At 46.5% G+C, this 19,181-nt stretch overlaps 1 protein-coding gene across 2 annotated transcripts in view; it reads right to left on the reverse strand.

Moving 5' to 3' along the window:
• Fam135b (family with sequence similarity 135 member B) overlaps window positions 1-9,523 on the reverse strand; it is a 247,518-nt gene extending 237,995 nt beyond the window's left edge. Inside the window, exon 1 of one of the 2 annotated variants that reach the window (XM_069991457.1) lies at window positions 9,453-9,523. The gene's annotated coding sequence lies outside the window, so the exon portion shown is untranslated. Of the gene's footprint in view, window positions 1-9,288; window positions 9,361-9,452 lie in introns of those variants that run through there. The other variant, XM_069991456.1, reaches the window with a different exon arrangement.
• Window positions 9,524-19,181: the final 9,658 nt, after the last annotated feature.

Here is a 19,181-nt window from a genome sequence, read left to right on the forward strand (position 1 = left end):
CAAGGAAAGTTTGGTCTCCAGAGCACGGCTAGGTTTAGAGAGATGCTCTAAGGCATGTTTTCATCGCTCTTTCCCTGAGGCGCAGACATTCAAAGATGATTAGAGAGGGTGGTACTGACCACTGTCGGGAACACAAAGCAGCAGCCTTGAGGAACTGATTTGTCTGAAAGGAAGGTTGGGGGCAGGGGCTCAATGGAAATAGCAGTGGAGGTCGGGGGTCATGACATCATTGGTTCTCTATAGCGCACTAGAGTACCCATCCAAAACCTCTTTCATTTGTTGACAACGGTCCAGGGTCACCCTGTTCTTTTGAGAATTGTCCCTGGCTGGAAGGAGGTGTTCTCCAAGAAATATCTGGAAAGACATGCTACCAAAGCCAGAATGGTAATGGCCAAATCCAAGACCACTACCATGAGGTAGAAAACAGTGTTGAACAGCAAGTACAACTTCTGGCTCAGCATACCAAACCCCACTCACACAGGACTGACTCCGCATACCAAACCCCACGTAAACAGGACCATGACTAATGGTTTTGTACTGTTTTTTTTTTTAAGTGAAAATAAAAAGTATCATTTCATTATGGAAGATTACTGGTGTTCACTATTGTATAGTTCTTTTGGTATAGATAGATTGTGTGTTCTCTGAATTCTAGCAGCTGTTCTGAGAGGTTGGTGTGGTTGTAAACAAGGCAAACTCCAGGCACCGCAGTACTTAGCATCATGCAGAGGAGGCCGCCAATGAGAACAGGATATAGAATAATTGTAAGAAGACTGTGATAATATTGCAGAGAATATTATAACGATGAATACAAAGGAGAAAAATAACCCAAGCCCTGTGTCTAGAAACGAAGACCACTAGACGGGTACCAGTGGCTCACACCTGTAACCCTAGCTACTCTGGAGGCTGAGATCTGAGGACTGCAGTTTGAAGCCAGCCTGGGGAAGGAAAGTCTATAAGACTTTTATCTCCAATTAACTGGAAAGGAAAACTGGAAGGGGATCTATGACTCAAAGTGGTAGAAGGCTAGCCTTGAGGGGAAAAGCTCAGGCCCTGAATTCAAGCCCTATGACTGACCAAAAAAATAAGAGGAAGGAAGGAAGGAAGGAAGGAAGGAAGGAAGGAAGGAAGGAAGGAAGGAAGGAAGGAAGGAAGGAAGGAAGGGAGGGAGGAAGGAAGGAAGGAAGGGAGGGAGGGAAGGAGGGAGGGAGGGAGGGAGGGAAGGAGGGAGGAAGGAGGGAGGGAGGGAGGAGAGAAGGGAGGGAGGGAGGGAGGGAGGAGAGAAGGGAGGGAAGAGAGAAGAGGGAGAAGATGAGGGAGGGAGGGAGGGAGAAGAGAAGGGAGGGAGGAGAGAAAAGGGAGAAGAAGAGGGAGGGAGGGAGGGAGGGAGGAGGGGAGGGAGGGAGGGAGGGAGGAGAGAAGGGAGGGAGGAGAGAAGAGGGAGAAGAAGAGGGAGGGAGGGAGAGAGGGAGAGAGGAGGGAGGGAGGGGGAAGGAAGATTAGGGTGATCCTGAGAGACCGCTAAAACGAACGGGCATGGACGTGGGCTAAAGCCAACTAGAGGAACATTAAAGGTGATCTGTCTTAGACAACAAGAGGACTTATGGGAAAAGACTCCAAGGCAAAAGGAAGCTGTTTGGTATGTGAGCTCCATTTGGGCTTGGGTTTTAGTTTCAGAGGGACAAAGGTACAGACCTTGTGGGCTAGTAGGACATTTTTGTTTCTCCATTCTATATTCTTCCCTTGGGCAATCGCTTCTCGCATGTGCTCAGTTAGCGTGGGCTGATGATTTTCTATGTCTGTATGTTCATCCACGAAGTCTTTGCTGAGCTTGATTGGTATCTCTAATTGCCTAAAATGTACATTGATGTCCTTGGAGACCTAAACTATTTATCCTAAACAAAATTCATTATCTTCTCCTTAAAATCTGTTCTTGTGCCTTTAGCCCATCCAGCCAACAAACAACAACAAGGCCGCTCTGTCAGACCAAGTCAGAAAACCAGCAGTCACCTTTCTTTCCCTCTGCATCCTTCCACTTCTGTGTGGAGTCATCTAGCATGTCCCAGGATTCTCACGTATGACTCTGTCTTATGTTTGTTCTGCCACTCCATCTCTACTAGATTTGGGGCATCTTTACCTGCAGCTCCCAACCAGCAATCCTCCTTCCAGACCTCTAGGCCCCCCACTGTCTCTTCTTTACGATGTAAGTTGAAATTCAAAAATGCATGTGGCAATCTGTCACTTTCTAGTTTAAAATGTGTCCAGCACACACATCCATGAGGATCAGATCAAAATAAAATTCCTCCATGATCTACCCAAAGCCCTGTATAGCCCAGTATCTGCTTTTCAGTCTACCTTTGTTCAAGCTCCATCTCCAGCTACTCTCTCTGCATATCCTTCTGTGGGCAGTGTTCTACTTCATTCCTTAGTCTTTACACTGCCTTTGCCTTTTACCTGATAGATCTTCCCTAGCTCCACACTCCTTATGTAGCTATCTATCTAGCTCCTGCTTGTCTTATCCTAGTGCTCTTCTTCCCAGACTCCCCGCAACAGCTCTCACAGATCAGGAGAGTCATTGATCATCGATGTTATTTGTATTATAATTACTTGTCTACTCACTTGTATTCTTCATATGATACACACTTTTTGAGGATGTAAACGAACAATGGTCTTTTCCACCTTGCCAAGCTTCTATAACTGAGCCTGGAGCATGATGGGTATTTAGGAGATGTGTACTAACAGGTTGAACAAAATGGGGTATCTGGGAAGCTCAGCAGATATTAGCAATGCCAACAATTCCCATCAGCTCTCTCAGATACAATCAAGATTTATAAGAAGTCTGGGGAGGTTAGGTTCCAGTGTGAAGAACATAGCTAATTTTTGGTAGCACTAACCACAGAACATCTGGCTTAGATGGTCAGGTTTTAATATGACTTTTCTCTTGGAAACCTGACTTCATGGGAAGTGAGTTTATTTAAAAAAAAAAAAAAACAGTCTAGCCGGCAGTCAGGATCGAGACAGAAAAGTTCAAGAATACAAAACTAACCGGGTACTTGAGAAGAGTGAGGTGGGCCAAAGGAAGGGGGTGGGTAATAGAATGAAGAAGAGAAAACAGGGAGAATACGGACAGAAATTCAGTGCACACCCTACAAAATTAAGAAGAGCGAGGGAAGGGGCGGGGCAGGAGGGAGAGTTGGGAATACTGAGAAGGGTGGCATGGAGGAATGCCGCTTTGTTAGATGGCAACTCCTCTGCACAACTACTTAAAGGTATTAAAATATTTTTAATAAACGAATCCAAGGCTGAGGAAGGAGGTTTCACTGAACGAGGGAAGCAAAGGAGAGCTGAGGGCTGGTGTGTCCTTGGGAGGCAGTCTGGCCTGGCTGGGAGAAGCAGACCATCTGAGCATGATGGCAGGTAAGGAACTTCCCTTTGCTGTGCATTCACACACGGGAACTACCTGTCCAAAGCTCTATTCTAAGAAGATGCTCCTGCAGAGAGAGCGGTGTGGTGCTCCACCTCTGAACCATCACCCGGGGAGTCTTTTATCCACCTGCATCCGTGCCTTTGACAACCAACACACTCACCCTGGCTCCTCACTCCCCTGTGCTCATCCTCTATTGCTGAAGACACAGCTTAGAAACTGTGACGTCACTTCCACGTCTGCCTAAGTAAAACAAAATTAGAAACAAAACCCACAAGGGGAAGGAAATGTTTCCTATCTCACAAAGCCAAGCTAAAAACAAAAAATATGTACCACCTCTCATTCCAATATAAGGCCAGCCACCAGAGAATGGGGGGTAAGCATATGCCAGCAAAGTGGCCCTCCAGCCACCCAGACACCCCCGAGCCTGCCAAGGACGCTCCAGACAATGCCACTACGGTCTTCAGGTGCTCCCAGACACGTTTGTGGCCTTGGTTATCTTGACACCCCTCTGTCCCTGTCATGCAGGAACATTAGAGGGATGTAGAAAATAACTATTTACTTTTAAAATCCACCTCTGCAACCTGTCATTGTTGTTTCCCTGAAACAACAGAGGCTCTGTCGGGTAGGTGCTTAGTGCTGGAATGGAGGAAAGGCCACGTAGAGCTGGTCCAAATGGGACTTACCTTTGACCTTGATTTGGGGAAGGACTAAGAAATTTAAGAAATTTGATTTTGAGTCTCATCCACATCCTGGCATCTTCCCATGTGTATAGGAATCGTGGGGGAGCCAGGAAGTCCATGCACAGCCCATACTGTCAGTCCAGGTGAGAGGTGAAGTAACAAGAGCCAGAAAGGTAGTGGTGAGGATGGAAAGACACCCTGAGGGTCACCCGTGCCCCCTCCCTCTTGATTCAACGGTCCCAAGTCCCCAGAGAGTCCAGGAACATTTCTCTAAAACACAGTGCATCGTCCACTTCCCTGATGCCCTCCTCTCTCCTTCCTTCATATTTATTCTCTCGCTGTTTCATATCCATTCCCTCCATGTGTATCAAACTCATTGCCAGAACCCAGCTACTTCTTGTCAGCAATGCCCGCTAACTGGCCACACTGGTTTGCATCTGCTCCAGTTTCCCAGGCTACTTCTACAGTGCAGGTAAATGAAAGTTATGCCTCACTACAAGCCTTCCAGTGAGAGATAAACTGCACATACTAGCCACAGAACTCTCGGCAAGGGAGCACCCACACCCATCCCCGGGCTCCGTGAACAGCATGCCACCTTTTCCCTCTGTCACTCGGCCTTACCCTTACACTCATTTCCTCGCACCTTTGCCTTCAGCATTCTGCGTTTTTCCCACTTCCTTCCCACCGCCCTTTCCTCTGTTCTCCATGTAGACATTCCTTTAGACTTCAGCTGAGACTCCACCTCTTCCATAAAGCCATCCTTGACAGCCCTTCCCAGGAAATGGATCAGAAGCTCTTGGCTGCCACAGACCCTGCATTGCCGATGAGAATGTCTGATCCTCCAATATCATACAAAGCCCTTGGCAGGACCTGGCCTTGTTCATGGCTGGAACTCAGGGTCTGTGTGTGGCAGAGTGTGGATGCTAATCTTCCATCCCAGGCACATCAGAGTCCTGTCCCATTTATACCAGAGGTGAGAGCTAGGAGCCCTGGTTCATCCTGCCAATTTCCTTTGTGATGCTGAAATCTCCCCCCATAATCACTCCTGAGATTGGTGTGCAGCCACCTAGAAATGATTCATGTTGGAACAGAAACATTTGACACTGCTGAACACTGGGTATCTGGGAAGCTTGGCAGATATTAGCAATATCGTGAATTCTCACCAGCTCTCTCAGGTAAGATCAGGCTTCAGACTTACAACTGCTTCTATGGTGGAAAAAAGGAGACCTTTCAGGCTATACAGGGCAGCAGAAATTCTTGACTGGACAAAAGAAAAGATGGAATGAGGTATTCAATAATTCCCTGTGGCCCAGAATCATTTTGGACACGCTAATCTCCAAGACAGAGCGCACTCCCCAAAGAAGAAAAATGTGGTGGTAGGGGGTTAGATATATTGTGCATTAAGGCATAGAATTGGATAAGCTATGAGACTGGAAATAAAGGATGGATGGACAGCTACAGACATAACCTCACTATGTAGAACATAGCTGAACACACATGAAGATTGAAACCCCGTAAGGCAGGCCATAGACCGATGAAGAAACCAAGATTCAGAAAGTTAGGAAGGGGCTGAGTGCTGGTGGCTCACACCTGTAATCCTAGCTACTCAGGAGGCTGAGATCTGAGGATCGTGATTCAAAGCTAGCCCAGACAGGACAGTCGATAAGACTCTTAGCTCCAACTAACCACAGAAAAAGCTTGAAGGGGGTGCTGTGGCCCAAGTGACAGAGTACTACCCTTGAGCAACAGGAGCTCAGGGGCATTGCCCAGACCCAGAGTTCAAGCCTCAAAACAAGGAAGAAAAGAAAAAGGAAAGAAAAAGAAAAGAAAAGAAAAAAGAAAGGTAGAAAGGCCAGGCCCAAACTTCTAGTAGCAGTTGGTGTCAGAGGGGGACTCACTTACTGAGTCTAAACCACATCTTATGGTATGTCCTGTGAAATTTCACATGCCCAGCCAAAAGAGGGATTTCGGTGATGGTAGGTGAAATAGAAGGAGGAAATGCATGCTGAATGTCTCAAAGCATTCTAGAACCTACTACTGGCAACTATGTCTATTATTTGAAAGCTAGGTGCAACTTTTGTTATTATACATCTTCCCCACCTATCTGGAAAGGTAGCTGCCATTATAATTTCATGGAGAAAAGGCAAATGGTCAATGGGGACAGATGATCCAGTAAAGGTCACTCCAGCTAATAAGGGGAGAAGACAGTATTGTGAAGCCCATGTTCTCTAAAACTGGGTAATTAAGCTTAAGGATTTTGTTCATTTTCCAGAACAATAACTAAATAAAAGAAAGAATTGACATGGGTAGAGTGTTTTACAGTTTGTGACAAACTCTTCCACATGGTGATTCATTTACCCCAAGCGTTTGCATCACATGAGACTGGTATTAACAACCACATTGGCATTTTACAAACAAGGAAACTTAGGCATAAATTCCGAGTCTCCAGATCCCATTAGAATCTTGATTCAAACCTGGGCCTTAAATGTGATTCATATGTTTTTTCCATTTGATGGGAGCTGATATCAAGGAAGGAGATTGAAACAGGAGAAACATTTTTAAGTCTAAAATATTCCATCAAAGGTTTCCAGTAAATGTTATAGGAAGGCCACTCAATGCCAGATTACAGCTATTCTAAAGTGCCCACTTGGGGGGGGGAAATGAGCATCTTGAGGTCAAGTATGTGTTTCTATTCTCTTTCCTTAGCTTTGATGTAACCCCAAATAATGTAAAACAGCCCAGTGAGAATATCTCAAACTTCCTGTACATACTAAGGCAGAGGAAGGCCATGGGGCCAACCTTTGCTCAACTTGGCCCTGTACAGGTGGCTAGGTTGCACGCACGGCCCATTCTTGATGACATTCACCTTGGCTGCCACTCCACGAGGTTCTGGGGTCACATTTGAATCAGGATGGGGGAGGGAGGGTCAGGGAGCATTGACTCCAGAGAGAGAACAAGTTCGTGGGCAAGCAATGACACAGCACAGCCTGTCAGAAACAGCTTTCCATGGGGTGCAAGGGAGAAAGCCCATGAGAGGGAATCTAGGATGGCTTCCCATAGGAAGGAACACTTGGGTCATAAAGGAAATAAGGAAGGGAGAAATCATCAGTTTTTGCAGAGACACAATCCTGAGGGCGGGGAACAAAGTATATAAGACCAGAGAATTGTATAACACACGGCAGCTCCTTCCAATAATTGAACCCCCTCAGCAATGAAATCAAGCTGTAAGCATGTAATCAGCTTCATCAAATTGTGCAAACATTTAGTAAATCTGACATGGCAGAGCAGAGTTGGGTAAAGGTAACTTTAAAAGGAGCCTACAATGTATCCAATGCAACCACCTAACTGATATTTAAGTGAGCTCTCACTGTATGAAAATCTGCTCATACCACTGAAGGCTTAGTTCCACTCTGTGGCGGGCAGATCGCTCCATCCCACATGAGCACTGTACTTGATGACAAGGCTCTTGACCTTCAGCACTTGTGATCAAGGAGGATGGCATGCATCAGCACCCTCCCACAAAGCCCTCTTTATATTGTCCTGCATGGATCCTGGACGAACTATAGTTATCTACACTTTTGATAGCTGATGGCTGTGTAATCATTTACTGATCTGAGGAAGGGAGGTGCGATTCTTTAGAAAATGATAACAAGTGCTTTTATTGCATGAGGCATTAGGCTGGCAAAAGCCTAATGTTTTAAGAGCCCAGTAAACTGCAAGAACGGATAGCATCCCATTTTACAGATGAGAGACCAAAACCCCAACCAGACAGAACAACTCAAGGTCACACAGGAAGTACGTGATAAAATTAGGGTTCAAGTCCACATTTCCTAGCTCTCAGCTCTTGTCCTCCTTCCTCGACAGCCTAGAATACAATATAATTCTCATTATGATATTTAAGTCCCCAGATGAAAGTCTGGCCAAATCACAGCCCCTCAGGCAACATAACTGTATCATAAATTAAAGGCCCAATTAGAGAACATAGCCATTTAACTGGGACTTGCCACAGTCCCCTGAGGCCAGGATATAAAGTGAGAACCCTTTCTAAGTCCGTGGCTGACCATCCTGGAAACCATTCAAAGACCTACTTACCTATATACAACAGCTTTTAGACCCAAATTATCCACTTAGCCATCTTCCCTTCCCATAGGGTCTCCTGGAGACTTGATCTTAGCAGCAGGGGGTTAGAAGCATGCCCAAACCCCTGGTCCTCTCTCTGGTCTGCAGTTGTGGTTAACAGTTCACCTCGCAGTCTGGACAGGCCAGGTGCCTTGAGGCTCCAAATTACCACATCAGCAGCATCAGAACCTGAAGCAGGATTTTCTAGGTGTCTGAAAGCAAGGTACTTCCTCCCTGGCCAAACAGGCAAAGGGGATTCCACATGTCTCTTAATTTTCAGGCAGAAGAGAGAGGGCTAGAAATGAAGTCAGGAGGCGGGGGGGGGGGGGTGTTAGCCTTGACTTCTGGCTTACATTTTGATTTTGTTCATCACATCCCTACCAACCAAACCATCGCAGGATAAACTTCAGGGATCACCCCCTCCCTCCCGGCCCCAGCCTTGGGTCCCCAAACAGTAGATAAGAGTTATTACTTTCCTGGTCTAAATTTCCCCTGCCGTGGCCGGGTTTGAGGCTGGTTTAACCGATCAAGATCTAGCAGTGTTCTGGTTCTGTTTCCATCTAATAGCCGAGCTGTGGTGCCTTTCCCAACCTTTGACCTCAGCTACAGGAAGGATGGCTCACCGGGCCAGCTTGGACCACTACCACTGACCCCTCTGCCCTAACAAGGTTTTAACACACACACACACACACACACACACACACACACACACACACACACACACACACACACACACACACACACACAAATTCTGTCCTGGGCTCAGAGGACGTGAACGGGCCAGGGAGTGCTGTGTCCGGTGGCGGCATCTCCGCAGACTGATGGTCTGGATGACCCTCTCTACTCTCTCGGGACCTGCCCAGAGGCACCCAAGGCAGGAGGACAGACAGATGCGGGGGGGGGGGGGGAGGGAGCCAGAGAGATAAACCAATTTCGCGGCAGAAATCCCTGTTCAGTCGCAGAAAAACCATCCAACTAGCAACCGCGCTCGCACCCACGTCAGCAGCAGCACCACCACCACGGGGAGAGAGTGTTGCAGCTGCCGACCCCAGCGCCCTCACCTACCTGCCCGCGCCGCAGCTCGCTCTCCCGCCTCCGAGTGCCCAGATGCACACCTTCTCGCCGCTGCTTCTCCCTCCCCCCACCCCCACCCCCCAACCTTCTCCCAGCCCGCAACCCCTGGCAGTGGCGGCGGGCAGGCGGGCGGACAGAGGAGAGTCCCGTGGTACCTGCGAGCTGGGTCTCAGGTCCCCACCACGAGGCTGCCTGGAGGAGGAGCGAGAGGATGCCGCCCGCCCTGCCGCCGCCGCCGCCGCCGCCGTGGTGCTGATGCGGTTGCTATGGTGATGGAACTCCGCCGCTGCCTCTTCCCCGCGCAACAGCTGCCGGCCCAGCGCAGCCCAGCGCCGGCCCCAGGCGTCCCTTCCCCGGCCGGGCCAGGCTGGGATTGGGGTGATGGGGGCGGAGAGGAAATCCAACCACTGCTCAAAAAGGAGGACCAACCGGGCGCAGCCAGCGCCCAGCCTCCAGCCTCCAGCCTCCAGCCTCGGCTCACCCCCCGCCCTCCACCCCCCGCTCTGGCTCCTCGCCTTCCCCGGGATGCTGGAACCCAGCGCAGCGCGCCCCGGCCGCGGCCTGGAGAGCCCGCCTGCCGCTCGGCTCCGGCTCGCCTGCGCACCCCGGAGGCGGCCGCCAGCCACTGGAGACTCGGCCCCAGCTCCTTGGCAGGGCTCAAAACCCCGCCCGCCCGCCAGCCCTCCCGCCCGCCGGCCCCACTCGGGCCCGCCCGGCCTGCGGAGGGCGCACGCTGCCGCCGAGCCAGAAGTCCAGCCCCCTGCCAGCTCCGGGCTGGCCGCGAGCATGCTCAGTCTCTCCGGGTCAGGACTGCACCGTGGAGCTGAACTCACCGGCAGATCCACCACCCACCAGGAGAGGGGTGTTAACCTTGCAAGAGGAGTCAAGGGGGCAGCAAGGAGATGCACGCTCTGGGAAGGTTTAAAGCACCACACAAGCCATACCTCCCATGCTAAGTCATTACCTCCTATACTAAACAACTGCCTCCAAGACTAAGCCCTTGCCTCCAGTACTAAACCATTGCCTCCAAGACTAAGCCATTGCCTCCAAGACTAAGTCAGCAGTGGCTGTATACCAACCAGTTCGCCCAGGTTCATGCTAAGGTTCATTGCTAAGGTTCATGCAGGACATGTCTTAAATGCTGTCTTTGGAGGAGGGAGGACCAGGAGGAGGAAGAGAAGGAGAACTGAGCTGGCTCCTGTCTACTGAGCATGCTTCAGTGAGCATTTTACTTTTTTTACTTGGGACCTCTAATGCCCACTATTCCAGTGTTAAGAAGTGCTCCTGGCATCCCTATGATGGCTAGGGGTGGGGGGAGGTAAACAGCCTTAAAAATGGAGCTAAGGTTGGGACTTGGCAGCCCAGTGCTCAGTCCATTAGATTAGGGTATACTAACACACACGCAATAGAGATGCCTGGTATTTTGTTTGTATGTTTTGCTTTTGTTTTGTTTTATGTTTGTGATAGTCCTGGGGCTCAAACTCAGGGTCTGGGTGCTGTCCCTGAGCTTCTTTTGCTCAAGGCTGTGTTGCTCTACCACTTGAGCCACAGCTCCACTTCTGGGTTTGGGGTAGTGCTTAATTGGAAATATGAATCTCAAGGACCCTCCTGCCTAGGTTGCTTTGAGCTATGATCCTCAGATCTCCGCCTCCTGAGCAGCTAGGATGACAGGTCTGAGCCACCAATGCCCAGCATGAGAAACTCTTGCTTTTAATTGAGAGTTATGAGCAGGGTGAGCAGCTCCTAAACCAGGGTGGCCATGGTAGAGGACCCAGTAAGCAAAGGCCTGAAGGCTAGACCGGCAGGACTGGTTTTTTATCCACATGACCCAGTGTAGCTAAGAACGGAGTGAGCTGGGAGAGGTGAGGCACAGGCTGGCATGCAGGCCAAGGGTTGTAAGATCCAAGAGAAAGATTCGACTTGACCCTGGACACAGCAGGAGCCACTGAGGAATTCCAGCAGAGGAAAAGCAGTGGCCTGGAATGCGTGGACGTGGGCAGGGTGGTATTAAGGCTAAATAGGAACATTCCATGCCAGCCACTGCCACAAGGGCCAGGACAGGTGATCTTTCTGCTCTGCTGGTCCTCCCTGCAGCACCGTATCCCCAGTAAACTTCCAGCAAATGGAAAAAATGTAATAGATGCTGACTTCTCCTTGGAGAAAGGTGTGCCTTTTTTTTTTACAATATTTTGCCCCCAAATATGTACAAAATCATATGCCATTATCTCTGTTGTTTATTTTTATGCAGACTTAATTTTTAGGTAACTTTGTCCCAATATTGTCCTTCACATCTACTACTGCTCAGCAGAGGCGACAAGCCAGGAGTTGCTTGCTTGTTTTGAAAAAGGCATTCCAAGCATCTGGAGAAAAGAGCTGCAGATGTTCAAAGTGAAAAGGTGAAGAGCAGAATAGGGCTCAAAATAAGACATTGTTGGTGAAACAATGGCAGAGAGACACAGGTAAATGTATATTTGCTTCTGTCAGCCTAGAAATATACTGAAAGCTTGTGCAAGAAACTTGGAGGAATGGCCATTAGCTGTGGAGGTTTGGAGACAGAACTGAGTGAACAAGTTTGGGGTGAGAATGAAATGCTCACCACCTATTTCTACAAAATACTTTGAGTTCTTAAACTAAAAGGATATACACACATATATACATGTTTATGTATTAATTATATATATTATATTATTTATATATTCATATATTAAATACAAATGCACATGCACATGTATGTGACTAGAATCTCAACAAACCTTGAAATACCCTTCTATGAAACAGGCAATATGCCTCAATTGGATACATCACCAAACATACTTCCCTGATCCCCTACCTGGCAAATTATATATATATATATATATATATATATATATATATATATATATATATATATATATATATATATATATATATATATATATATATATAATGAATTGTTACTACAAATGATTTCTTTTGGAATGCTGCTCATAGGTCGGTGAGAATGACACCCATCAGACTCCCAGCTGGAAGGATGGCCTCTGGGCTTGTCATTTCCCTATAAGTGGTCTCAAAGCAGCAACCACTCTCAAGTGGTCCCTTCCCAGGTCCCTAGAGTGTGGTTCTGAATGGCTATGGCCTGTAAGTCATCTGGAAGGGCCAGGGGGTGTGACTTGACAGAACCTTGAGAGAAATATGGCTCCAGTACTGTCCTCCCTCCCAGGGAAGGCACCCTCCCAATCCCTTGAGTAGGAAAACTCATGTTCTCCTAGGCTCCATCTCTCTCTTTCTCTCTACTCTCATCTCAGATACATTATTAACTACGACCCATCAATTCCACCATGTGAACAGCTTTCAAAGTCTTTCATGACATTGAACCCTGTAATGCATGAGACGTTTTTAATGTAGTGCACCAAGAGGCTGGCAGTGATGGGTGTCTAGAGATAGGGGTGCAATCTTTATGCTTTGAGGCGAAGGATGACAATGGTTCTGGGGTAGATACCACAGGCCCAGGACTCTGTTACAGCTGGAAGTTGGTAGACCACCCATTTGCAAGACTGAGCACCGGGAGATACAGTCTGGGAAGAGGAGCATAGAATACTTCAGCTGGTTTGGCCCTGCTGTGTGTGTGGTGGGGCTGCTGCCTCTCATAGAACCACAGGGCCTTGAGCCTTTTCCAAAGAGAAAAGAAGCCCTGCAAAGTGGGCCTGCGTTCATCTGTACAAGGCAAGCTTTCAAAGGTGACATCCTGTGGCCACAGGAGGAAACTGTCATGAAAAGCTTTCAGAGGTAACACACTCTTATGGGGGGGGGGGGAGGAGTTAGAATAGCCCCTGGGTATTGGTGCATGTTCCATGGCTTTCGGTCAACTGGGGAGGAGCAAGACCCCCAAATGAGAGAGAGAGAGAGAGAGAGAGAGAGAGAGAGAGAGAGAGAGAGAGAGAGAGAGAGAGAGAGAGAAGGAGGAGAGAAGTATTCTGGAGTGATTTTGGACTTTCAGATGCTTTCAGGCAGGCCTTCAGAGGTGTCTGAAACCTGACTCCTGCTCTCTTTGTTGCAGCAACACAATTGCTTGTACTTTCCAGAAAACTTCAAATGCCTAGCACATCTGATAATTTGTGCTTGTCTTCCAAATCTCTGTCTCCATTTAATGTCTTTGATGAAGGCTTCTCAGAGCTACATGGGAGTTCACTCCCCTCCACAGAGCTACAGCCTTGCCCTGCACATGCTTAGAAACCTTGCCATAGAATTACTTATATAAAAGTGTTGTACTATATGTCAAATACAAATCTAGTCACAGGAAAACAGAGAAGCAGCATTTTGAGAGGTGGAATTGGGAGTCTGTATTAAAGGTCCATGTCTCCAAGATAGATCTGAGCCCCAAACAAAGCCCAAACAAAGCTTCTAAAGACAGCAGCCCCATGGTTGGGTGGAGACCACACTTCAGCAAAAGCATTGTGCAGAAACACGACAGGAGGAGCAAGGCTCCCGTAGGGCTAAACACAATGTATCTACACTTTCCCTGCAATTCAAAGGATGGTTCCTCTCACCTCCAAGCCCTGGAAGCTGGGTGGACAGACTCCAGAACCCTGCTAGGCACCAGGATGACTGTGAGAGAAGGTGACTTACTTAGACCTAGTCTTTTCCTTACTTCAAAATGTATCTTCCAAACTAGACTGGAAAGTCAGAAGGGAGTTTCATAAAGATGAAACCTTTGTCTTATCTACCTTTACCCAATTCATGTCACAATGTCTGGGACACACCAAAGGTGTATTGATTGACTGACTGATTGATTGGTTGGTTGTATGCTGGTACAATGGCTTGAACTTAAGGACTTAGGATCTTGGTTGGTTTGTACACTTCAGGCTGGTGCTCTACCACTTGAGCCACCCCTCCCTTTCTGGCTTTTTGGTAGTTAACTGGAAATGAGTGTCTTGGATGTTTCTGCCTAGGGTGGCTTTGAACCTTGATCATCAGAACTCAGCCTCCTAAGTAGCTAGGATTACAGGTGTGAGACACCAGTACTACTAAGCTTAATGTTTTTATTTGAATATTTGGGGGCTTATTTTCTCCCTTATGAAATTGTCAACAGTTGTGTTTAATTTGATTCCCTGGTGAAAAGCGAATTCTTTTACCCTTGCTCATTTAGTTCTCACAGGGGTGGAGAGGGGCCTGGGGAGAGGTGATGTGCAAAGCGTTTGAGGTGGGACATTAGCCACGCAAGGCTTCATGCAAGGCTTCAGGTCTGAGGAAGCTGGCCGCAGCACCTCAGCCATGGGGAGCAAGGCCCACAGCAAACAAGGAGGCATTGCAGTCCTTCCAGGCACCAGCCATGCCGATCTACTCGGTTGGAGCTCCGGACAGCTTCCCAGCAATGCCATTGTGGCTACTATGAAGAAACAGCTGGGCCACCGTACAGTTGACTGAATTCCCACAGCAAAAGGGTGTAAGTCTGAGTCTGAATGGTCTATCCTTGCTCATCACAGAGAGCCCCCAATTCTGGACTTTGCTTTGTTCATTTCCTGTGAAGTATATAGAGAGATCATATCGGTGTCTTCCTAGCTTTATCTATTTGGTATTTCTCAACCTCAGCCATAGTAAGAGTCGGGGTGAGTGAGCCTGCGGGCTGCCCTCCCTCCTCTCTCCTCCTCCCTGCTCTCACTCCACTGAGCCAGAGCCTTCCCTGGGATGATGCCACTGGCAAGTCATGGGGACAAAGCCTCCCACACTGACCCAGTCCTCACCGATAGTCAAGGAAAGAGTAGGTGCATGCACGCGCACGTGCACACACACACATACACATACATACCTTCTCTTCTATAGATGCAACTCAAAACAAAAAAAGAAGTCAACAACAAAACAGTAAGAAATGGTAGAATCCAAAATAGGGGAATATCAGACTCCCAAGATTATCTTTGAAGCTCCTAACAACAATGACAAAAATAAAAGAAAGTGTCTAACACTGCTATGGGACATAAAATTAATTCTGGCACCTATCTGTGTACATGGTAGGGGATATCCCATTCTGACTAACACAAGCAGAGAGCTGCAGACTTCTAAATCAGGAGATAATCCTCAAAAAGTTAGACACAGAGGTCCCAGGACCACACCTCAAGATGGGCGCCATACTTTATCATCTGGTCTTAGGTGAGCAAACAGGTGCTCCAGTTACTAATAGAACTGCTCCCAGCTAGAAAGAAGCAAGGTCCCATGCATTCTGGTCCCACATACCCACAACTGGCTTCCATACTAAGAAGCCCAATAAAGGTTTGAGTAGTGACTGAGTGATTCGAGTTCAGAGCACAAGATTTATTTCACTTATCAAGTTAATGGTGTCCATTTCTAATCTGCAGAGAAAGCTTCATCACCTGCAAAAGAGGTGAACAGGTCATGAAGCATTTGTGTCTTTGAGAATGTCACCCATGTTAAAAATGAGGGAGAATCTCTTGAATCGACAGTGATCATTATAGAATTAAAAATAAATGTCCTTACTAAGTTGTGAGATAATGATACTATTTTTCAGCTCAATAAAAAAATTATATATTTCTCCATCTTCCAAAGTTGGTGAATCATTACATTAAATGACGACTGCACTTTGGGGACAAATTCTTCCTTTTATAAAGAACGTTTCTTTGGGAATAAGCCAGGGTATTCTCATTCCTATTGATGGAAGTGTTTGGGCCTTCCATATCATTCCCGTCTGCAGAAACACCAGGCGCTGTTCCAAGGCTTGCCATTGTTGAGTTATGATGGAAAAAGAATGAATCTAGAGCCTCGCATTTTCTTGTCCCTTCCCTCTGACATGTGAATCCCACCCTTATAGACTGGTCTGCAAAGTTCACTAGTACCTAACAGGCTCACAGGATGCCCCAGTGCTACTTCTTCCAGACCCCTGCAATCCTCAGTCTCCCCTTCAGCCTCAAGGGGTCCAAAAAAAAAGAGACTCAGCCATGCATCAATTGAAAATAGTGTAGGATCCCTAAGCCTTGCCTCTAGCCCTGAGTCTCACAGGAAGGAACTCAGTGGCCTAGAAAGAATCACTGGACCCATTGGGTCTCAGTGTCCTCATCTCTGTAATGGGTACAACCTGCGAGGTTACCTCTAATTGGATATTTCTTGTGTCACCAGACTCATGGCCCCTCCCACTCCACGTCTTGTTGAAAGCAGTACAGGTCTAATACAGAGCTCACCTTCACTTCATCTTTCCTGTTTGGTATCACTGCTTCCTCTCTTAATCAAATGTGTGTTTCTATTTCTTTATTTGTTTTAGTGATGAAACCAATCAAATGGCTGAAAGAACAGACATGTTTTCATTTTTTTCTTTCTTTCTTTTTTTTTTTTGTCAGTCAAGGGTCTTGAACTCTGGGCCTGAGTGCTGTCCCTCAGCTCTTCAGCTCAAAGTGAGCGCTCTATTACTTGAGCCATAGCGCCACTTCCAACAGGCATGTTTTCTTCTGCTGCTTCCACATTATTCTGAGTTTTGTTTTATATACCAGGTTTCACATTTTAACATACATATGTATCATGTAAAATAACTATCATGATGCAAAAATATATACTATGTAAAATGCATGGCTATTTAGATATTTTTTTAAAAAGAAACAATAAATTATAATTTTACTTCAAAGATCTGTTTTTTTTTCTTTTTCCTGACCATGTTTTAGGGTCAGCCACGTTATGAAATCATATTTATTGCAATTGCTGTCAAATACTCTACTCTGTTATAAGAATACAGAATAATTTGTTTATGAGTTCCTATCACAGTGGATATCTGGGTCCTGTGTGTGTGTGTGTGTGTGTGTGTGTGTGTGTGTGTGTGTGTGTGTGTGTGTGTGTGTGTGTGTGTGTTGAAAAGGAAAGAAGCAGAGAGAAAGAAAGTCAGGCAGGGAAGGAGGGAGAGAGGGAAGAAAGAGACTGCACTACTTCCATTAGAGATGCTAACAGAGTCTCATGGCATATTTATGCCTGCTTTGGCTCTATGTTAGGAGGACAATTGTGAGATTAAAAGCTCATGCATGGTCAGTTAACTGACAACCTCATGTTGTTTTTCATGATGGTGTCATCCTCTGCTCTTCACCAACTGTGGGCACCACTTCTCCTGGCTCTGCCCTTCCAACTACCGATGAGGTCAGCCTTCCATTTGCAGCCTAAAGAATGAGAAATGGCTGTGAGCCTGAGATGATTTTTCTGAGCGTTTTTCTGATTGCAAATGATGTTTCGATTTCCGTGAGTGCTCACTGGCCACTCATAGTTCCTGCTCACTCGCTCACTATTTTTCCTAATTCTTATTTTGGGGACCTTAGATATTTGTAGTAGTTCCTCACCTATTCAAAATATTTATTGAGGTCACATGTTAAGAGATCTTCTCAAAATATTTCCATGGTGTCTTGAAGAATAGAATTTGGTGTTAATGGCAAATTATCCTTACGTTTTTTCTACTGGGTATGGGACTTGAGCTCAGGGTCTTGAACATGTTTGCTCACGGTGGTACTCCATCGCTTTAGCCACCCTTCCTATGCTTCTTATTTTGGAGAATAAGTCCCTGGCCTTTTCTATTCCCAGGATGACTTCATACCATGATCCTCCAGGACTCTCAGCCTGAAGGATCCATCCGTGTGTGTGTGTGTGTGTGTGTGTGTGTGTGTGTGTGTGTACACATACTATGTTAAATATATGTTAGCTGTTACTCTTTGCTTTTCACTGAGAACTATTCATTGTGATATGGTCCTTCTGCTTCTAACCTGAAATACCAGCTCTGTCATACACGAAGGGCTGACTCTGAGCTAGGGGTTTTAGTGTGGTGGGTCTTTTCCTCTTCCAACAGTACACTAATGTATGCAGTACTCCAGTTGTACTGTAAATCCTGCTGTGGGGTATTTCCATGCCCCTACTTCTTGTTTAGCTATGTATCTGTGACTCCTGACAACACAGGCCCCTAAGAAGGCTGGAAGGAAAGAACTAAGATTTCTTGCTTTCTTTTATATTTACAAGGTGCTTTGGTAGGTTTTATGATAATGTTCTTTAGGTTTCCCTCTCCCCTTTCCCTCCCTCCCTGCCTCCTCCCTTCCTCCTCTCTCTCTGTCTCTCTGTCTTTCTTTCTTTATCTGTGCCAGTCCTGGGGCTTGAACTCAGGATCTAGGCACTGTCCCTGAGGTACTTTGCTCTAGGCTAGTGTTCTACCACTTGAGTCCTCATCCTCATGCTTTTTTTTTTTTTTTTGCAGGTAATTGAAGATAAGAGAATCTCTGGAACTTTCCTGCCCCTGAGATCCTTAGATCTCAGGTTTCTGACTAGCTAATATTATAGGCATGAGCCACTGGTGTCTGGCTGCGCTTTTCCATTTCTTACTGAAATTGTATTGAATCCATACAGAACATTTACGAAAAGAGCTGCATATTTATTTCAGTCTTCTATGCAGCAATATAATTTTATATTTGTCTCCTTAAACCACGTGTAAATATCTTGTTTAATTTAGACTTATTTGCCATGTATTTCTATGCTATTTTAAACATTTTTTATGCTATGTATAAACATTGGTAGATAGAAAAGAAATCGGCTTAGAGCTCTTGTTTTTGTTGACTGATTCTTTTACTTGTGTGGACTGCTGTAACAAAATACCATAAGCAGGTTGGGGTATAAACAACAGAAATTCTTCTTTCACAACTCTAGAGTGTAGGAAATTGATGATTAAGATGCCAACAGAGCTTCTGGATTTTGCAGAGGGATGTATGGTTTGTAGATTAAGTCTTCCGCAATATGGGATGCTCAAACAAGATCCCTAGGGCCTTTGAAATAAAGGAGCTAATCTCATTCATGGCCTAATCACCTTGCAGTGTTCTGCCACATATACGAATACCACTATTAGGTTTCTTTCTTCTCTTCTTTCTTTTTTTTTTTTTGGTTGTAGG

This window comes from Dipodomys merriami, unplaced genomic scaffold, assembly GCF_024711535.1.
Source record: "Dipodomys merriami isolate MVZ:Mamm:240054 unplaced genomic scaffold, mDipMer1.0.p SCAF_4, whole genome shotgun sequence".
In the NCBI taxonomy this organism is placed as follows: domain Eukaryota; kingdom Metazoa; phylum Chordata; class Mammalia; order Rodentia; family Heteromyidae; genus Dipodomys; species Dipodomys merriami.